At 40.1% G+C, this 20435-nt stretch overlaps 1 protein-coding gene across 1 annotated transcript in view; it reads left to right on the forward strand.

The window, feature by feature from the left end:
• The first annotated feature begins 3588 nt into the window (after positions 1-3588).
• LOC149015809 (acetyl-CoA acetyltransferase 2-like) overlaps positions 3589-20435 on the forward strand; it is a 56182-nt gene continuing 39335 nt past the window's right edge. Inside the window, exon 1 of the mRNA XM_089155759.1 lies at positions 3589-3692. The gene's annotated coding sequence lies outside the window, so the exon portion shown is untranslated. The remainder of the gene's footprint in view (positions 3693-20435) is intronic.

A 20435-nucleotide genomic window follows, 5' to 3' on the forward strand; every position in this document is an offset into this window, starting at 1 on the left:
CTGCAACCTGTCGATCAATTCCCAACATATCCTCTGCAGACCACGCGAACACATCACTGTTTTGCTGAAGGAAAAATTTCAGTTCCTTCTTGAATTCCTCCAGCTGCTCAGACCCAATATAAGTAATTCTTTTTTCATTATCGGGATCCAGCTGAATTTGTTCCAACTTCTCGACTGGCTCGGGCCTTTGCATCTCTGCCTCGTCCCAATCGTCTCGTATTTCTATTGGTAACGCAGTTACCTTCCTCGGGCCCTCCTTATCTTTCAAATATGCTACATAGCACTATCGAGAGATTCTTGGTCAAAAGAAACCTAACCAATTCCCATTTCTGTGGGGAATTTTATCTTCAGGTGCTTTGTTGAAACTATAGCACCTAACTTTGATAAAGATGGCCTTCCGAGGATGACGTTGTAAGCTGGAAGTTCTCGAACCACCAAGAAGTTTACCCAAACAGTAGCCTCTTTAGGGAAGCTTCCAATTGACAAATCTAGCTGTACTGATCCTTCTGCTATTGCGGACGATCCAGCAAAGCCATACAGGTGTGTGGATGACGGCTCCATCAAGTCTTCATCCATTTTAAGCTTTTGATAAGCTGCATAAGATAAAAGGTCTGCAGCAGACCCTGTGTCAACTAACACTCTATGTACTTCTTGGCGTGCAATCTCTACCTTGATGACTATAGCATCATCATAAGGTAAACAAACGCCTCTTTCATCTTCCTCACCGAAGGTGATCGAAGCCTCACCATTTGGACTTTTCCGCTTCTGTGTTTCTCCGGTCCCAACGAACTTGGATTTGGCCTTTAGCTTCCGGAGCGACTCAGGTTCGGGACTTCCAAATATTGTCAGTATGGGTGATCGAGTGGCATCGATCACTTCCTTACCTTTCTTAGATTTAGGAGGCCTCTGTCGGTCGTTTCGGACTTACCGAACGTTCCCTCTTGTTACCTGTGTCTCGTGGTTCCATTCGTCTCCCTCTGACGAAATTAAACAAGTGTCCTTGAGATATCAATCTTTCAATATCAGCCTTTAAGTGCCTGCAATCGTTGGTATAATGACCGTGATCATTGTGGAAATTACAATACCTTTCCCTATTTTGCTCCCCAGGCTTCGTGGGAAGCTTTGGTGGCCACTTCAAGATATTCTACCTCTTTATAATGTTTAAGATGTCAGCCCGAAGAGTATTTAATGGAGTATACTCACTTTTACCGAGAGATCTTTGTCGCCACGCCTGACGAGGCTTTCCAACTCGATCACGAACATTCTGCTTCGGTCTTTGCTTGTTCTTAGGGGCCTTCTATTCTTTTGTAGAGGCTTTGTTGTCCCCCTGGCATGCATCCAGGATCTCCGTCACCTCTGCCTGCTTCGACACCTTTGCACCAGGTTCAGCATAGGTGGTAGGCATGTCTTGAAGTAGTAACTCCAAGAGTCGCCGGTTAGTGAGTCCAATGAACAAAGCAGTTTTAGCTACCTGTTCGTCTAGATTCTCTATTTCCATTGTGACCCTGTTAAATCTTTTCAGATATTCCCGAATCGATTCGCTTTTCCCTTGTCTAATGGTAAACAAGGTCTCTTCGGTCTTTTTTATCTGGATTCCACTTTGGAATCGTCCTATGAATTTTCGCGCCAACTCTTCAAAGTCCACGATCCTTCCCGGTGGGAGATTTGAAAACCATTTATGTGTTGCTCCAGTCAAAGATGAACCAAAAACCCTGCAAAGGATTTCATCTAAATTACCCGCAACACCATAGTCTTGCTGGTAGTAATTGATATGAGCGATGGGATCTCCTAAACCATTGAACGTGGAAAAGGTTGGCAAACGGAAATTATGAGGAAATCGATATCCGGCTATGGCCTCGGCAAACGGAGTCTTTCGAATAACCGAATAAATATCATCAGTTATTCTCCCTCTCGCCAATTGTCCGAGTTTTTGATTGATATTGGCCAATTCTTGACCAATATGTGCTGATCGATCACCGACAACACGATCATTCCCCCGAACCGCGCCTGACGGTTGGTGAGTGAGTTCGCACTACTGCACCCAACCTTGTCGTTGAATCAATTGTGCTTCCTTGCGGTCCTTCAAACCACTCATCTCTCCTAGGGAGTTCTCTAGTTTTCCTAGGTCCTCCTTCTTGCCTCTGGGCACCTTCCCAGAAATTCTGACTGACATTTTGGTCATCGATCAGTCTTTGCTCCCTTCGTGGAGAACATCTTGGTGGGAGTGAAGTCAATAGTTCCTCCCTCTGTACCACGCGGCTTCCCGCATCACGTTGATCAGGTGCTTGCGGCGCCACCACTTGCCTGGTCAACGTACGGAGCGTCTGACTCACCTCCAAAAGTTGGAGTTTCAGTTGATCTAGTTGATACTGGAGTGGATCAGGAGGATTGTTACCTCCCTAACCACCATCTTCCCGTACATCAAGAGGTCGACTTCCCTCAGGGATATTTGGATTATTTGCTCCAGGGAGTTGAACACTAGCTTCTCGCTGGGCTGCTGCAACTGCTGCTACTAATCTAGTAACCATGGCTTTTTAAAGCGATTCCCACAGACGGCGCCAAATGATGCGTCCAAAATCTGCTTAGCCCTTAGATCTCCTGTGGATGATCTGCAAAACGAACGTCAGATGTGGCCCGATTGCTGGGGTCGGGAGTCCACCTCCGAAGGCTAAGTCAGTTGATGAACTGATCATAAACGGCTTTGCTTAAGCACAGAGCTAAAGAATAAATGATGAGAATACGATTCAAATTGTTATCTTTTTTCTATCCCTCCCCTACCTTGTGGGTAGGTGATGTCTTATATAGTGTGTGCCTTCGAATTTCTTTCGTCGGATGTATTTGAGCCTTCTTCGGATAGCCGTCAGATCTTAACGAATAGATTCGTTAATGATAGATCCGTTTGAGTTTTGGCTAATAGATAACTCCTTTGATAATATGATCGTTATATGGTAGTTATCCATATGATAACGATCGGTATCTTGCGCAAATGTTGCTAACCGTCTCCTTGATGATTAGTCCATTCCGATCATAGCGGATTCGGGCATATCTGCTAACTGAGTCATTTACTTCCTCCGCAACCTACCTTTTGAACCCGCCCGCTCAAAAGCGAGTCGATTCCTTTCGTCTTGACCGGGGTCGAGGGTCGAACCAAGGATGAACCCGGTTCGAATATATTTTCTCCATATCAGGCGCCTACTAAAATAAAAGAATGGGGGCAAATAATATTAATTACTATTAATTGATCATATGACCTAAAATATTCTTAAAAAACCTAGAAGGAAACAAACCTACGTTCCATATAGTAAACCAAAAAAGCTCCATTGAGGATGTAAATCGTGGTGTGCACAAGCTGGCCGGATGAACCTCATATCCAAAAAAAAAAATAAAATCTCATAATATGTTTTCAGAAAGAATCTCTCTCGGAATATGAAATTTAAACATTTTTAAGGGAAAAAAAGAAGAACCGCCAAACCCACGTGAATACACGTGAAATATTCCTAGAAAAATTTGTTTAAAAAATAAAAATAAAAATCAGTCTGATGTGCTGGAGCAATTACCCATTTACCCTACCCTCCACTTACGGGTAGATGATCTATCCTATTTTTAAACTATTCGTCTATCGTTTTATGTTGATCTCACGATCACATTCGTAGTTGAAGGAGAACCAAGCTCTGCGTTGTTTTCTAAACAGGGTATGAATCTTAGCTTATTTGAATTTGTCTTGAAAAATCTAAATGCCTTTATTTCTGCATGATTCTGTTTATTATTTTCTTGAAAATGGCTGCCGATCACTGTTTGGTTTTGTGTTTTTTCGTCTTCTCATCCCAGATGATGTTGGATTTTGTAACCTCTGTCTTCTCTGTCTTTTGATCCTTACTATCCATTTCATTTATTCGATATACATGAGATAACATACCTTTAGAAGAGATCTGCTGAGTGATTCGATTTTCTATAATTCAAGGTATCTACTTTATTTTTAGCTGTCGTTATCACAATTTTTTTAATCTGTTGTTATCACAATGTCTTTCCCTCCTCTCATTTTAATGGTCGGATCCTGTCGGAGAGACTCCCGGCACCAGAAAGCTCATTGCTTTCACCTCAGGCGGATAACCATGTGAGCCTATTGCTTGCTCGGTGAGGTCTTTGTCCACCTCTACTCATCCCAATGCCTTTCAGATTTCCGGATCTCTGGGACACGATGCTTGTAGAGAAGTACTGAAGCTCTGATGTGTTGCTCGTTTAGGGTATCTGGCTCCAGCCACAAGATTTACATCCTGATTTGGAGATTTCTCGCGTATCTGTGACCAGCGGTCTTATTCTTCTTTTGATTTTGTGTGCGGCGGGGCTTCTGGACAGGGTTAAAATATGATTAGAAGTATGGAGTTAAATATCATAATGTAACATGATGTGATTATTTAAATTAGGTATCTTGGATAGAACAAAGCAGGGACATGCCAGATAGAACTGAGGTTTATCGGCTGAAATTGGTGAATTTTGATGCCAGAAGCTGATATGCTAAGTCAGCAACTGGAGTTGAAAATGTGAAGTTATGATGAAGTTAATGGATTGAAAGTGAGAAGGGTGAAAGTAGAGAAGCTGTCGGCATGTACAAGCAAGAAGAAAAAGGGATGTGAAGAAGAATGAGGGGTTGGTTAAGAAAATTGTATAAAGCAGTGAGTCAAAACAGAAGGAGATGATAGATCAATGCAAAGGAGCTGGGAAATAAATTTAGCAGCGTTGGAACTGATTAGCTTCTGGAACAGCAGACCAAAGTCCAAAATTTTCATTTACTCGAAACTTCTCTCCATTTGATGGGTACAATTACCTGGATTTATGTACAAACTGAAACGATCCAAATGAGAAACTAGTTTTTTTCTTTCATGCAACTTACTAATGATAAACTATATTTATTTCTTTACTAATGATTAACTGTATCTATTTCCCTGTGTACACCAACTCATTTCCCTAGAAAACAGATATAGAAACTATCTGTTCAATTGACTAACATCTGACAAGACAACTGCACAAACTCTTGAAATTCTTTTTCTTTGTAAACCTTAATTGAACCTCAAATCTCATATGTGACTTGCATCATGTCCCATTATAGATCTGTTACAAATGTAATCCTGGCAATACTAATGGGGATTTGGAACTAAGTCTAATCTGATCCAGTTGAGTTGGGCTGTGTGAATTTTAGATCAAATTCCCCCAAGTTGAGAATGCAGGTGGTGCTGATTTTGTTGGAATTATCAACATTGATGGTCATCATAGGTGAAGGTGTTGCTTCTGGTGTCTTTGGAGTGATTAGATCACAAAGCTAGAAGTTTTGACAGTATTCCTCTGTCTCATAGGAGTAGAAGCTCAAGTAGAGCAGGGCTTCATTGTCTTAGGATGACGAGAATGAAGGTTTTGATAACATCATTGTAGAGGGGAAAAGTATCTATTTTATCTTGGGTTCTCTTGAAGGCTTACATGGTCCTTGAGTCCCTGTCATATTGTTAGACTCATAAAGCTCCTGGCCCCCAGAGAATTGCTTACTCAGATGGAAGCTGAGATCAGCTAATGAAGTGGCAGATAAGCTTGCTATTGGCTGGTGAGCATCAGGTCGTTCATTACCACTGGGAGAATAAATTTTTGTTCACATCTTACTGTTGGGATTATTTTTGTAGGGTTCTGTGGAGGGCTGTGTATTGTATCTTGTTTCTTATATGGCCCTTTCCCCCCCCTCTCAAGAAATAGAGAGGATAGAGAGGAGAAGATGGAAAAAACAATGTGTTTCGGTTTTGAAACCAATGGCAATGATGCAGTGATAATTTTTACCCTGTTATTCCATGCAGATTAATACAGTATTTATAGCATTTGATGGAGGATTTGTGATTGCGTTTATTTTGGGATCCTATACATGGAATGAGGATTTGAATATTTATTACAATCCCTTCAAATTGGTTTTAAATTTGAATCCTTCCCATGTGCAGTTCTTCAATTTGAAACCTTCCCATTTATAGTTCTTGGATTTTTATTCTTTCCATCCTTAGTACTTAGAATTTGAATTCCTACCAACTGTGACTCCTTTTGGATAAGATTTAAATTTGGTGGCTTGGTGTCTTTAGTTTGTATTTGAATTCCTTCTATATGCCTTTCATTTTTTTGGGGGGGGGGGGGGAACGGGTAACTGTTTCTAGGCATCAGGGAAGAGAGTCCCCTTATTTATAGTGGAGTTTTGGGGCTTAAATGGTCGAGTCTTCCAGGGAAATGCAGCTCACAGGATACAGAATTGAGTTGGTTTTTTTTCTTGGTCCAAGAATTGAGTTGGTTGTGTAGGCTTGTTGCATCATCCCTTGACTAAAAGAAGCAAGTTGTGTCCTGCAAAGGGATATCAGATGATGATACTCATTAGCATTTATACAAGCTATATACATGGAGTTTTGGCAGTTGAATGAAGTCTCTTTGAAAATTAATATTTGAATTTCCTTCTGAGATGCTTTTCAGCCTTGTTTGAGTATGGATCTGAGTTGCAAAATAGTGTGACACAGGTGGATAGCTAGTTCAAGGGCTTCCACTGATATTCATTTTTTCAACTTACAATCAATAAAAGTTTCTTTATCAGTACTTTAATGTTACTGTTGCTGTGGATGTTCTCACTTTTTTTCTTCTTTCCTTCCTTCCCCCTTCCCTACTACAAGAAGCCTTTTCCCAACTAAATGGGTTTGGCTACTTGGATCCTTTGCTTCCATTCAGCTCAATATGAGGCCATATACAAGGCCTAAGCTATGCATATCCCCCATACTCTGCATAAGTAATATAGTTATTTCAGCTCCATTAACCAACCTAAGATACATGTAATGATGGACGGAATAAACGAGAAAGAAGGATAAAGAAGTTGGGGGAAAGAAGGGGAAAGCTGAGAAGAATCAGACCTGAAGAAGGGAAAAAGGGAGAAGGACACTCATAAGAAGAAGAAGACGAGAATAGGAAGGGGGGGGGGTGTGTGTGTGTGTGCTGCAAAACACCTAAACCTCAACCTTTACTTCATTTTCTTTGAAAGAGACATAATTCAATAAGAAAACTATAGTAGGTCTCTCGACAATTTTAAAATTAAGAAAAAACTGATCCTACTAGGACTCTTAGCAATTCAAAACTAACTATAAGGCATCGTTTGTTTGCTAATAAAAACGGGTGGGAAAAATTAACATGTGAGATCTATATGTAGTGGGGTGGGAAAAGAAAAGAAAAGGCAAGGATTTTGTGGAAAATTTACAAATTTAGGTCCCACTTTTATTATATCCCTCACTTTCTTTGAGGCACCGTTTGTTTGCTAAATCTGAAGTGGGGTATGAAAAAAGGGTGGGAAAAAATTGAAAAAGTAAACTTTTCCATGAAATCCCCATAATGTGGCTTGTTTGGTTAACTAGGGTGGGAAAGTTGGCAAACAAGCTTCGTTAAGGAAGCTTGTCTGCTTATGTGGCATGCTAACTTTCCCACCCTATGCCTTTTCAAAACCCTACTAAATAGGTGGGATTTTGTGAACGAGTACGGAAAACAACAAAGTGGGACCCACTTTTCAAACTTTTCAACAAAATCATTTCCTTTCTTTTCTTGTTCCCCCACCCCATTACATATGGGTCCTACACGTTTATTTTCCCACCATTTTTCCCCACCCCACCTTTGTAACAAATGGTGCCGAAAAGTAGTGGGGTGGAAAAAGTGACATGCCACGTCAGTAGACAAGCTTCCTTAATTTAAGGAAGCTTGTCTGCCCACTTTCCTACCCCATTAAACTAACCAAACCATGCTTTAGGATTTCATGGAAAAATTTACTTTTTCCCACCCACTTCAAATTCAGCAAACAAAATGATGCCTAATTGATCCTAAATATCCTATCCAAATTAAAAATCTGATTACATAGTTATCTCAATAAATAAGGTAAAAAAATCCTACATTATCTCTAAAACTCCCATGCAAAACATCATCTGGACTTGGGGCCTACCAAATATGAAGAATTATCTCCTTGGTATTCCTGCAATGGTTCTATAATGCAGCAGCAGCACAGCCTTGGAAGAATTTTATTGGTATTTTATTGGGAGAAGAATGGAAGCAGATCTTTTAATTTTGGTAGGGTACGTAGGAGCAGTTTTAGTAAGCCTTATTGTGTTAAGTGCCCTATTATCATTGTTTTTTCTAGTGAAGTATGTTACATTTAGGGGGTTTTGTTTTACACGTCGACCATCCCTTGGGGTCTATAAAAAATGCAGAAATATGCCTTAATTTTGCAAAATTGCAAATGCACCCGGTTTGCAGAATGTTAACGAAAGCACCAATGCTTAACTCGGGTCAAAGAAAGCCTTAGTTTGTAATTTTTCTGACCAAATTGCCCTTCTTATGAAACACCCCTATTATTTACCTTAAAAACATTTTTTTATTAATTAATGTAGGTAATTCTCCATATAATATTCAATACCATAATTGATAGGGGAAAGATCCTTACTTGGATTCGCTTTCCTAAATTATAGAGTATCTGCAGCGGAAGTAAACTGGATCCACGTCCTCGATCCACGTCCTCGTTCCTCCACTAAAGCTCCACCGGTGTGATTCCACAATCACTAGGAAAGGGAACAAGTTCCACAACCCAAATGCCGTGTGGAAAGGATGATCAGGAGATCTAAAGCAAAGAACTCCTTTCCTGCGTTTCTAGGAGAGAGGGAGAGAGAGAGAGAGATGGGAGCTGCCTCTTTTCTGGAAAACTCACGCACGAATGAATCACTTTCTATCTCGTACTCTCAAGTGATGCGGTGGTTGCAAATATATAACCTATATTTTGTAACCGCCCTAAAAGTGATTTTTCAGATTTGCCCTTGGGCATTTAATTTATTAATATAATTAATAAATCCCAACATCTCCCACTTGCACAAGGGCAAGTGTTAATCTCTCTGTAATAGCGTGTCCTAGACACACATGTATATCCTAGATATACACATTTGATCTCTCTGTTATGTATCCCAGATACATAGACCACTTGTGTCCCAAACATTAACATCCACAAGTCATATTGGCAAAATGGGTTGTGCGACCGGTGATATACCTGCAGGCGTGAGCCCCAAACTAGAAACTTTCCCAGAAGGCCATAATGGCACATCACTCAAAGAAACATATCAAATAAGCATTAGTATACCACAATGTCCTAGGTTTATTCAAACTCACTAGACTAAAGGTATCTTGATCCCTCTGAGAGATCACATTTTTGTCCTTAAAATGTTCACTATTGTAACACATACAGTTGGCGCCAGCAAAAACTTTTAGGGTGTAATTGAATCAAACCTTTCCTTTCGCCCTAGACCATCACTACATTTAGGATTGACTCCTTTCCTAGTAATGCCCCTTGAGGTTGAATCAATCATGACCATAGGTAACACCCCAAAGTAGCCACATCAACCCTTCGTTTCATGATGTCGTCGAAAGTCACTAAGAACACTAACGGACCATAAAGTCCAGGACTCACATAATGAGAGGACCAAGGATCCATCCTCTCATTTCCAATGATCACTAAGCACACATAGTATGATTACGTGCTATGGTGGAACATTTTATACTCAATAAAATGTATGTCCCTCTCAACACCATACATGTCTTAATCTAGTCGCAACCTTTGCGCCTAACCCGAGTTTCTTTATTGTCGCCACCCTAGTGCCACATAAAGTACTTGCACCTGGCTCCTATAAGCAACATGAATAGTGGGAACATTCATGTCGATTCTCTTCACAATAGAGAAACTCATCTTGATTCCAAATCAAGGCGACATCATGATTATGAATTGACCTACACAAAGTCATTCACAATCCGTCTCATCTTTGCTCGCCTCCAAGGCGTCAGAGGTGAATGCTTGTGTGAGTGAGCCATTTTCTTGCCTATTGACATATCTTGTTTTATGCTAGAAGAAACACAATCACATAGAAAATGATTAAAAAATAAATGCTGGAATGAACTCATATTACTCGATAATAAGAAAGTCTCAGTACAAAAATAAGTCACAATCTACACAAGCCCAAGGATTTTACATGAGAAATAAAAAATCCTTGGCTATAGGTTTGGTAAGAGGGTCAGTTACCATCTGACTAGTAGATATGTGCTTAAGTACAACTTCTTTCTTGATATAATGTCTTTAATAAAGTGATATCTCAACTGTATATGTGGTCTTCCTATGATATTTGGGGTCCTTGACATAGCTAAGAGCTTCCGTACTATCACAGTAGACAACGGCAGCCTCTTTGGATGTCATCACAATTCCAGTATGTCGAAGGAATCTCCTCAACCAAACAGCCTCTTAAACCGTAGCTGAGCATGCCACATACTCTGCTTCCATGGTCGAGAGGGATATACAAGTCTGCTTCTTGCTACACCACGAAATGGCCCCGTTATTCAGCAAGAAAGCATGTTTAGAGGTTGATTTTTGCTCATCAATGTCTCCATCCCAATCGGCATCGCTATAGCCAACTAACCACAAATTCGATCCTTGGTAACACAACATGTAGTTACTCGTTCCTTTGAGATATCTCAATATCCTCTTGATTGCTTTCCAGTGCTCTATGCTTGGGTTTGATTGGTATCGACTAACCAAACCCACTGCATAACAAATATCCGGCCTAGTACACATCATAGCGTGCATAAGGCTACCCACTGCACTGGAATATGGAACTCTTTCCATCTTGGTTTTCTCCTCTGGAGTCTTAGGACCCATATTAAGGCTCAAATGCAAACCCTTCTCCATTGGATTATCAATTGGTTTGCAGTTGTGCATCTGGTATCTCGTTAAGACATTGTCAATATAGGTCTCCTGAGATAAGCCCAGTAATCTCTTTTGCCTATTTTTGACAATCTTGACACCAAACACATAACTTGCTTCACCCATGTCCTTCATATCAAATACAGAGGACAATCATTTCTTAATGGTTTCCAATAGCTCCTTGCTATTGCTAGCCATAAGTATGCCATCTATGTACAGTGTCAGAATGACATAATTACCATCAGATCTCTTGGTGTAAACACAGTGGTTTTCCTCAAGCATGGAAAAACCATTTTCCATCATAGCTTGGTGGAAGCGCACATTCCACTGTCTAGATACTTGCTTTAAGCCATATATGGACTTCTTAAGCTTGCACACTTTGCGCTCAAGTTCATTAGCTTTAAAGCCTTGAGGTTGATCCATATAGATCTCTTCCTCAAGTTCTCCATTGAGAAAAGCAGTTTTTACATCTATCTAATAAAGCTCCAAGTCCAACTGAGCAACAATGGCTAGTCTTAGGCAGATTGAGGCAAACCTAACCATAGGGGAAAAAGTTTCCTCATAATCAATGCCCTCTCGTTGGGTGTAGCCCTTAGCCACTAAACAAGCCTTGAATCTCTCAATAGATCCATCCGCCTTTCTCTTGATCTTGAGAATCCACTTGTTCCCAATTGCCTTTCGGCCTGACGGCAAGTCAACCAAGTCCTAGACATGATTAACTTTCATCGACTCCAACTCTTCCTCTAGTGCTTTCAACCATTCCTTTGAGCTTGACCCTGCAATAGCTTCCTGCACGCTCTTCGGTGCATGCTCATCGACTAAAGTCATCTCACAATCGATCTCTTCAGGAGTTACTGTGTAGGCTTCATCCTCTATGTTGAAATGTCGACGAGGAACTAGCCCGCGCCCACTATAGTGCAAGTGCATGTTAGATTGCTCACCCTTTGAGGTAGCTATCACATCTGCACTCCCACTCCCATTATGATCTTTTGGATGAACACCAGGTTCATTATCCAGAATCTGAATCCCTGGAGTGACAAAACCACTATCTTGTATTTTAAAGAATTCCGATGATTCTTTGTTAACTCCTGAAAGAGATAGAAAATCATTCTCCAAGAATGTTACATCCCTAGACTTAAGTTCCGTTCTCCTCTCACTCTCATCTAGTCCAATGAAGACATGGCCCTTTGAGGGTTCAGAATATCTCACAAAGATACACTTTCTTCCTCTGGGTCCAAGCTTTCTATATTGGTGAGAAGTAAAGTGAACATATGTTGCACATCCCCAAGCGCGCAAGTAACTCAAATTTGGCTTCCTTTCGGTCCACAACTCATATGGTATGGAAGGAACCGATTTAGTTGGAACTTTGTTGAGGATATAGGCCGCAGTCAGCAAAGCATCTCCCCAATAAGAGATGGGTAGATTTGCTTGCGCCATCATGGATCTCACCATGTCTAGCAAGGTTCTATTCCTCCTCTCAGCAACCCCATTTTGCTGTGGAGTCCTTGGAATTGTAAGTTGTCTAGATATCCCCTTTTCATCACGCAACCCTTTGAACATATTGGAGAGATACTCTCTACTTCTATCCGTTCTAAGAGTTTTATTCTTTTTATCTAACTGATTCTCAACTAAGCTCATGAATTTCTTAAAACATTCTAGAGCTTTTGACTTATGAGAAATTAGATAAATGTGACCATACCGTGTATAGTCATCTATGAATGTGATGAAATAAGCCTGTCCTTTTCTAGTATGCACATTCATGGGTCCACACACATCTGAATGGATAATTTCTAAAGGAAGAGAGGCTTTCAAAGCCTTTTTAAATGGTTTTCTAGTTGCTTTTCCTGTTAGACATAACTCACAGGTTGGCAAATCAGATAGTGAACCTTGGCCTAAGAAACCTTCTCTTGCCAACCTGTTCATCCTATTTAAGCCAATATGTCCTAGTCTAGCATGCCATAAATTAGAATCAATACATACAGTATTTTGGCAAACAAAAGCATTACTAGGATTAGATAAATTATCAATTGTATCCAATACAATAAAACCATGAGCAAATTGCACTAGCACCCCAAAATGGAGGCTTTAAAGCATTGACACCCCATTTTATGTTTAAAAAACACAAATACCCCATTAATTAAACACACTAGTCCATTATGTTAGTAAAATTATTAACCCACAATTTATTTATTTTTAATTTCAAAAATGCCCTTGCCAACACTTAAAACCCTAACCCCAATTTGTTCTCTCTCCTCACCGTCTCCAATTCTGGTCCGATATCTGTAACCAGAACTCGTGAAGTTCTTCTTTGTTAATTCTTGTTAGCTTTTGACATCTCCGCCTAGCGTTATCCACCATCTCAGCATTGTACCATCTCTCCCTCTTTTACTTATAAAAACCCCCTGTCATTCCCTTCAATTTCTCTCCTAATCTTCCTACTTAAAATCAATTCTACATTTCTCAATCTTCAACTTCAAGCCAATTTAGAAGCTAGGTAGATCTCTTCATAATAATGTTTTTCTCTCTGCAACAGGTTTCTATGGAAGCACTAGAAATCTCAGTTATTAACAGAATAAGCGCTCTCGACTCTGGTTTCAACAACTTGGCCAACCCATCCATTGTTTCCCGTGTTATCGATCTTGTGGGCATCGGTGAAATTTCTTTTCCAAATTATAGTTTTTGGACTTGGGGAGCTCTGGTTCTTGCCATCGTCGCTACTTTCACTGGCGTCATCAACAAGATCAAACTTGCCATTCTCAAACTTTGCAAGCGGCAGGGTCCCCTAGATTCAGAAAATTTGCATAGATCCTCCTGTGGACGACGACTATGATGAGAGCTGCTCCTCCTCCGTAGCTTCATTAGACGACGAAGACGAACTGTTCAACTCACCAACATTCGACAATTAGAGACTGTCCGACAAAGATTTCCACCTTGCCGGAGGAAGGTGGAGACGGTGAAGCAGAGGAGAGTCGAGTGAGGAGAGAACAAATTGGGGTTTAAGGTTTTAAGTGTTGGTAAGGGCATTTTTGGAATTAAAAAAAAAAAAAAAGCGTGGGTTAATGGTTTTACTAACAGAATGGACTAGTGTGTTTAATGAATGGGGTGTTTGTGTTTTTTAAACATAAAATGGGGTGTCAGTGCTTTAAAGCCTCCATTTTGGGGTGCTAGTGCAATTTTCTCTAAAACCATTATGAAGAAAACCATAACCATAAACTGTATCACCTAGATACAAAACCAAAGAATTGTTTTCAAATACAACTCTAAAACCATGTCTTAAAAGATATATAACTGAAACAAGATTCTGCCGAATGTCTGGAGCATACAACACATCATGGAGTAATAGCGTCTGGCGACGTTGCAAAACTAATCTGCATGTGCCTATGCCGTGAACCTCCATACTTGAACTGTTCCCCATCGTTATTCTCCTGCTTCCTCTTGAAATACGATTGTTCCACGATGTTCGAGCGTTCCCTTGTTATGTGTTTTGTCACACTTGAATCAACAATCCACAAAGGATTTAGTTCAGCAAGCATAGTAGAACTTGTTACATAACAAGATGAGGTATAACACACAGTACATACCTCCTGCTCAGTGCAATCACGAGCAAAATGACCAGGCTTTCGGCACATGAAGTAAATCAAATGTGATTTCTTCTTGCCAGCTCTAGTCCCCCTTGAATGCTTGGGGCCACTCTTGTTTCTGTTCCCACCCTGGTTACTTTGCCTGGACCACTGAGGTTGAGCTTTCTCCCTCTTGGGCTTAGAACCTGCACCCTTGCTAGTGCTAGCTTCAGCGGCAAGTACTTCAGTGTGAGGGGCATCGGTCAACATCCGATCCTCCTCTAGCTCAAGGTGCTTGGCAGCTTGATCAAAAGTCTTGACATCATCGGTATGAGTCAAGAAGATCTTCATATGCTCCCAAGTCTTCGACAGTGACCTGATGACTACGGAGACTTGCTCCTCATCAGTGTTTTGGTGCCCACATGTGCTCAACTCACTAATTATGTTAGATATGATGGTTATATGTTTCCTCATGGTGTGATCCTGGCGCATTTTATAACCGTCAAAGGTGAGTCCGAGCTGGCGGCCTCTTGTGGTGGAAGTCCCTCCGTACTGGAACTTCACAGCCTCCCACAAGGACTTTGCAGTCCTATGCTTCTCAAATCGAAGCATCAGGTCATCCCTCATGGAGCTCAGGATTGTAATCCTAGCTACTCGGTCTTTCCTTTTCTAGGCATTGTATGACTCAAGGTCCCTGTAATGCTGTGCAGTGGTACCTTCCTCAGGTGGGGACATGGTCTAGTTTTTGGTTTCCAGCATATCCTGCTCTTCCAGGAGATATTGCACCTTTCAGTGCCAGAGGTCATAATTCCTCTCATTTAGCTTATCTCCTTTAGTGAGGTCAGCAACTATGCTCTTTGTAGCAGCAATTTATTCTAGAGACATTATATTCAAGGGTGAGTTCAACTATTCTAGCATAAAACACAACACAAGCAACAGTAAATCACACTAGCATAGTCAACCTATAGGATAAGCATTTAAACAAGAAGAGATGCTAACAAACATTCAATTAAATTCTTATGCAAATCCACATAGACTTATATACTAGTTTCATTCTGTGCAAGAAACATGATTAATAGATCCATAATTAAAAATAGTTTTAATAAAATAAAACATGCAATCATGTTAATGCTATGAGGTGGTTCACACATAACACTTCTACCTCATTAGCTCCCATTAGGCCCCATTAGGTCCTCAATGCCCAAACATCACACAGATTGTCGAGCCATTGGTGTCCATTATCCAAAAAAACTATCTCCCACCAGACGGTCGTTCATCTGCCTTTTGTGACCAGACGGATGACTGTCTGGTCCACAATGACAAAAAACAACGTCATTTTTCAATTTTTTTCTTTCGAAAAAACGGAAAACACGTTTTTTCTCCCAAAAATGCATCCAAAAACACATGAAAAAAATCCAACAATAAATATTGAACAAAAAATTCATCATGGATTATCAATCATGCAATTTTTCATAAGGGAAATCAAAAGTTCCTCCCACTCAGATCCGAACCAAAACATAAGGGTTTCTAAAAACCCTATTAATTCTCCCATGAGTTTCCTATTAAACCCTGGATTCTTCGCGGGTTACTATAAACCCCTTGATCCTTCCATTGGATCCATACAATGAAAATAAATAATGGGGAGGAACCAAGAATTGTGGGAACCACGGCTCTGATGCCAATGTAGGTAATACTCCATATAATTTTCAATTCCATAATTGATAGGGGAAAGATCCTTACCTGGATTCGCTTTCCTAAATTATAGAGTATCTGCAGCGGAAGTAAACTGGATCCACGTCCTCGTTCCTCCACCAAAGCTCCACCGGTGTGATTCCACAATCACTAGGAAAGGGAACAAGTTCCACAACCCAAATGCCGTGTGGAAAGGATGATCAGGAGATCTAAAGGAAGGAACTCCTTTCCTGCGTTTCTAGGAGAGAGGGAGAGAGAGAGATGGGAGCCGCCTCTTTTCTGGAAAACTCACGCACGAATGAATCACTTTCTATCTCGTACTCTCAAGTGATGCGGTGGTTACAAATATATAATCTATATTTGTAACCGCCCTAAAAGTGATTTTTCAGATTTGCCCTTGGGCATTTAATTTATTAATATAATTAATAAATCCCAACAATTAAAAAGGGGAATCAGACAGGGAATAATTCCCCATCATCTTCCAAGTTTGCTAACTAGAGAATCTTGAATTGGAAGCAGTGCCACCTTGAGTGGTCAAATCAAGGGGGGCCGATGACTTCGAAATCACTGAAAAAGAATCAGCACACTTTGGCTAGCATAACCCCGACATTGGTTGTGTGAGGCGAGTCCTCAATCAATTCATGTTGCAAGCCAGTAAGAACTCCTGTTTCTGGCTTTGCATTTGTTCTATACCATAGTTGTCAAGGCGTCGCCTAAGTGTCTAAGCTCCTTCGGAACGCCTCAAATTGGCGTCGCCTTATTTTTATGCAATAAGGCGTCCGCTTTTTTTTCTTTTTTTTTTTAAATCATGAGAAAGATGCCTAATCGAAGGCATATATTGAAATACTTATTAGATTCTGATTGTACAGTATCTATTGTTTGAACCTATATGCATATGTATAATGACGCTACATGTGATCAAATGTTAAAATAAAAATAAAAACAAACAAAATCGAAAGAGAATAAGTTCTTGACTCAAGTCTCACACTCTCACTCTAATCTCTAATCTCTTTCTCTCTTCCTCTCTTCTTCTCTTCCATTCCCGCGACAACACTCCGGCAAGCAGTGGTCAGCGACAAACAACTTCTTCTCTTCCTTTCTTCTCTCGACTTTTTATTTAGGACCTATTATGTGTGGTTTGTAGTATGTTGGATGACTTGAGGTAATTTGATATTGGTTTTTTTTTTAATTTTTTATTATATAAGATATGATAGATTTAGAGTGAATGAGATGTATACTAAAAATTTCACTTAAAATGCCTCAACCGCCTCAAAAGCACCTCGGAGGGCGCCTTGTCGACTCATCGCCTCAATTAGCCTAAACCGCCTTGCATTGCCTCGTCGCCATGACAAATATGTTCTACAACGATCTCATAGTCTAGGCACAGGCCTTTTAGGTTTAAAAGATTCACAATGGGTAAAAATGCTAGCCATAGAACAGGACCTCTATTAATCATTCCTTAAGATAATTGATCTTGACTTTCTCCAATCTTAGTAAATTTGCATACTTTATATACGTATGTGAATGTATGATTAAAAAAAATGTTCTGCATTCAACCATATTATTACTTAAGAGTAAAGACCATGATTTCAGGATAAGCCCAGGTTATACACGTATCATATTGTATATATATTAAACGCATTTAATACTTTTAATTTAATGAGGGTATATTTGTGTAAAAAAATAAATTCAAAACAAAATGGGCCTAGAAAACCTCAAAATCTTCTACTCTTCTTTTTGAATCCTAGCTATACTCTTGCCTATTCCACTTATCTTCTTCATTCTCTCTCCTTATTCTCAGTGAATCAGCAATTGTAGTGGTCCTATTTGTCTTCTTTGCCTCTATTCACCAAACAGTTGTAGCAAGTTATGCTGGTCCCCTGGTGGCGGGATTGTGGAAAATGGGAATAATCCATGAGGTTCTCTTCTGTGTTTCTAGGAGTTAATTTTATTTAAAAAAAAAAATTCTCTGCTTCTTCTTTTTATTCTGTAGTTTTGTGTTTGTATGTGTGTGGTGCGAGACTGTATTATACAGGACTAAGAATGATCCATAGACGGTACACCTATAATGATGGGGGAGGGGATTAAGGGTAGAAAACTATTGCAGTTAGTTATCAGCATTAGGAACTCTTGGTTGCAATGTTGATTCAGTCAATTATGTTGAAATGTTCAATTATTTATTTACATTCCTTTATGGATTTAGCTGCCCCAGTGAACACAATCTTTTTTTGGATGGGATGTTGTTTTTGAGAGTTTGATGCATTAAATGATAATCTTATGAGATGTAATTTTGGGGGGGGGGGGAGGGGGCGAAGAAGGGCGAACCCGGTGCCAAAGGCTTCTGCATAAGTAGAGTCCGCCCGGGGGGGGGGCAATTTTCCTACGCAACCTGATCCAGTAATTTTTGCTGGGGAGCTGTTTCAATACCTTGACTTCAGGCTACAACTATGATCCACTGAACATTGTGCCAAGCCCTGCTTATAAGATGTAATAGGGGGTATTATGTAGTATTATTTTAGTTGGGAGGTTCTTTTTTCGCATTTATCTTGTGGTGAAAGTATTTAGCAGAAGTCCATAGTTCAAGATATATATTGCCTGTATTAAATGCATGTTTATAACAAAAGTCTTGTTATTACCATATGTGTTTTATTATGCCAGGTTATCAGAACTATTCTTGCATTCTGATCCATTTAATAGCTGTATGTATAACTGTTCAATTACTGTTTCTGAACTTACTAAGCTCTGAATCCAGTTTTTGTGAGTACTGAAGACATCTTTGCTTCACAAACGAGTGATTCTGATTCTTCTTTCATGTCAAAGGATTTGAAACCTAGAAATCAGAATTTAGAACACATCTCTTCTAACGATTCACTTGAAAACCTTATGATTAAAATCCATTTTCTTGGTCTGACTCTCCTCTCACTGGAGAAATCTTCATGGTCAGCAAAACCTAGAGCACCACTCTATAATCTTGAGGGAGTTCAATAGGAATCTTAGTCTGCAAGCACTGCATAGCCTTGATACTGAGTACATGACACTGTAAAAGAAGGTTAAGGTTGATACTGTTCTCAGATTAGCTTCATGATCGTTTATGACAGTAAACAGTCACAAATTCAAGTAAAAGAAATGTATGTTAGTTCATATGTGTTTGAAGGATAGGATGACCTGGATGAGAGCTAAAGGGTCAATCTGAATTGTTTATTGTCTCTGGGGTAACTCCACCACTGTTAATCATTCTTAGCCACACATGCATCATATACATTTATTTGCAAGTCTGTAGCGAAACCCAATCAGAAAATGCACAACTTCAAGAGATTTCTGGCTCTGATCTTCAATCCAAAGAAGATGAGTAATTAAAAAAGATTTCATGAGAAAGGAAGAGGCAGTGGGGGCTATCACCTCCAAACCCAAGAGGTTTCTGGACTATCAAAGCATAAAATGGTAAACTCCACTAAGATTGGTGAGATTTCATTCACGATCTATGGATGGGTCACATGCTAAATAACTCTGCAGTTGAGAAGCGAGATGAAATTTGAGTGGCAGGTTTTATGTACGGAAATCAGATGGATCAATGAAGTGCTAGCTATCTTGCCTCTTTAAGAACAGGATTCCAACCACTCTCATAAATTCACTGACTTACACCTTGGATTTCAGGCAGCTTGATCACCACCCGGGTTATTATCTAGCACTACACAAAGCTAAAGTTTTAAGGTCTTTGTCTCTTTGTTGCTGAATAATTTGAGCAAGAGTGTTAGTTCTATTTTTGGAACGGTGTCGCAGGAGCTGCTAGTAGTGGTAGCAGTATTGCAGTTGAGCAGGTGGAAAAGAAGAAGAGGGTCGATGGTGCCATTTTACCCAATTGAGGGTTTTTTGGTCCGAAAATGTTGAAAGCGGCCTTACCATTTGCAACTAATATCCCAAGTTAATGTACTTCTGTTAACAGTGTGCAATCTCAGTGGTGCATTTACAATTTTGCAAAGCTGAGATATCGTTTCTGCTAGTTGATGCTCCTTAGGGGGTCCATGTGAAAAAAAAAGGCCCCTTCCTTTATTATTTTATGTTTGTATCAAGTTATTAGGAATAGAAAATACTGAATTGAACCTTCAGTTGGCGCCTCTTCTTCTTCTTCTTCTTCTTCTTCTGAAATGTCTTCTCCACCCCCTGCAACTCTAGTTCTTCTCAGGTTTCCCCTCTTTTCTCCCCGCTTCTTTTTTTCTGTTGCTCATCATCTGGCATCAGCGCCTGCAGTTGGGTGAATCTCTCTCTCTCTCTCTCTCTCTCTCTCTCTCTCTCTCTCTCTCTCTGTGTTGGGAGTCTTTGCCTTCTCAGTCTTTCATCCCTGCTATTTCTTCTTCTTCTTGCAATCTTCGTGTCTCTATTATCCCCCCTTCTACTCTGTTTCCTAG

Source organism: Hakea prostrata, chromosome 5 (assembly GCF_041222555.1).
Source record: "Hakea prostrata isolate BN-2017 chromosome 5, UWA_Hpros_2, whole genome shotgun sequence".
Taxonomy (NCBI): Eukaryota; Viridiplantae; Streptophyta; class Magnoliopsida; order Proteales; family Proteaceae; genus Hakea; species Hakea prostrata.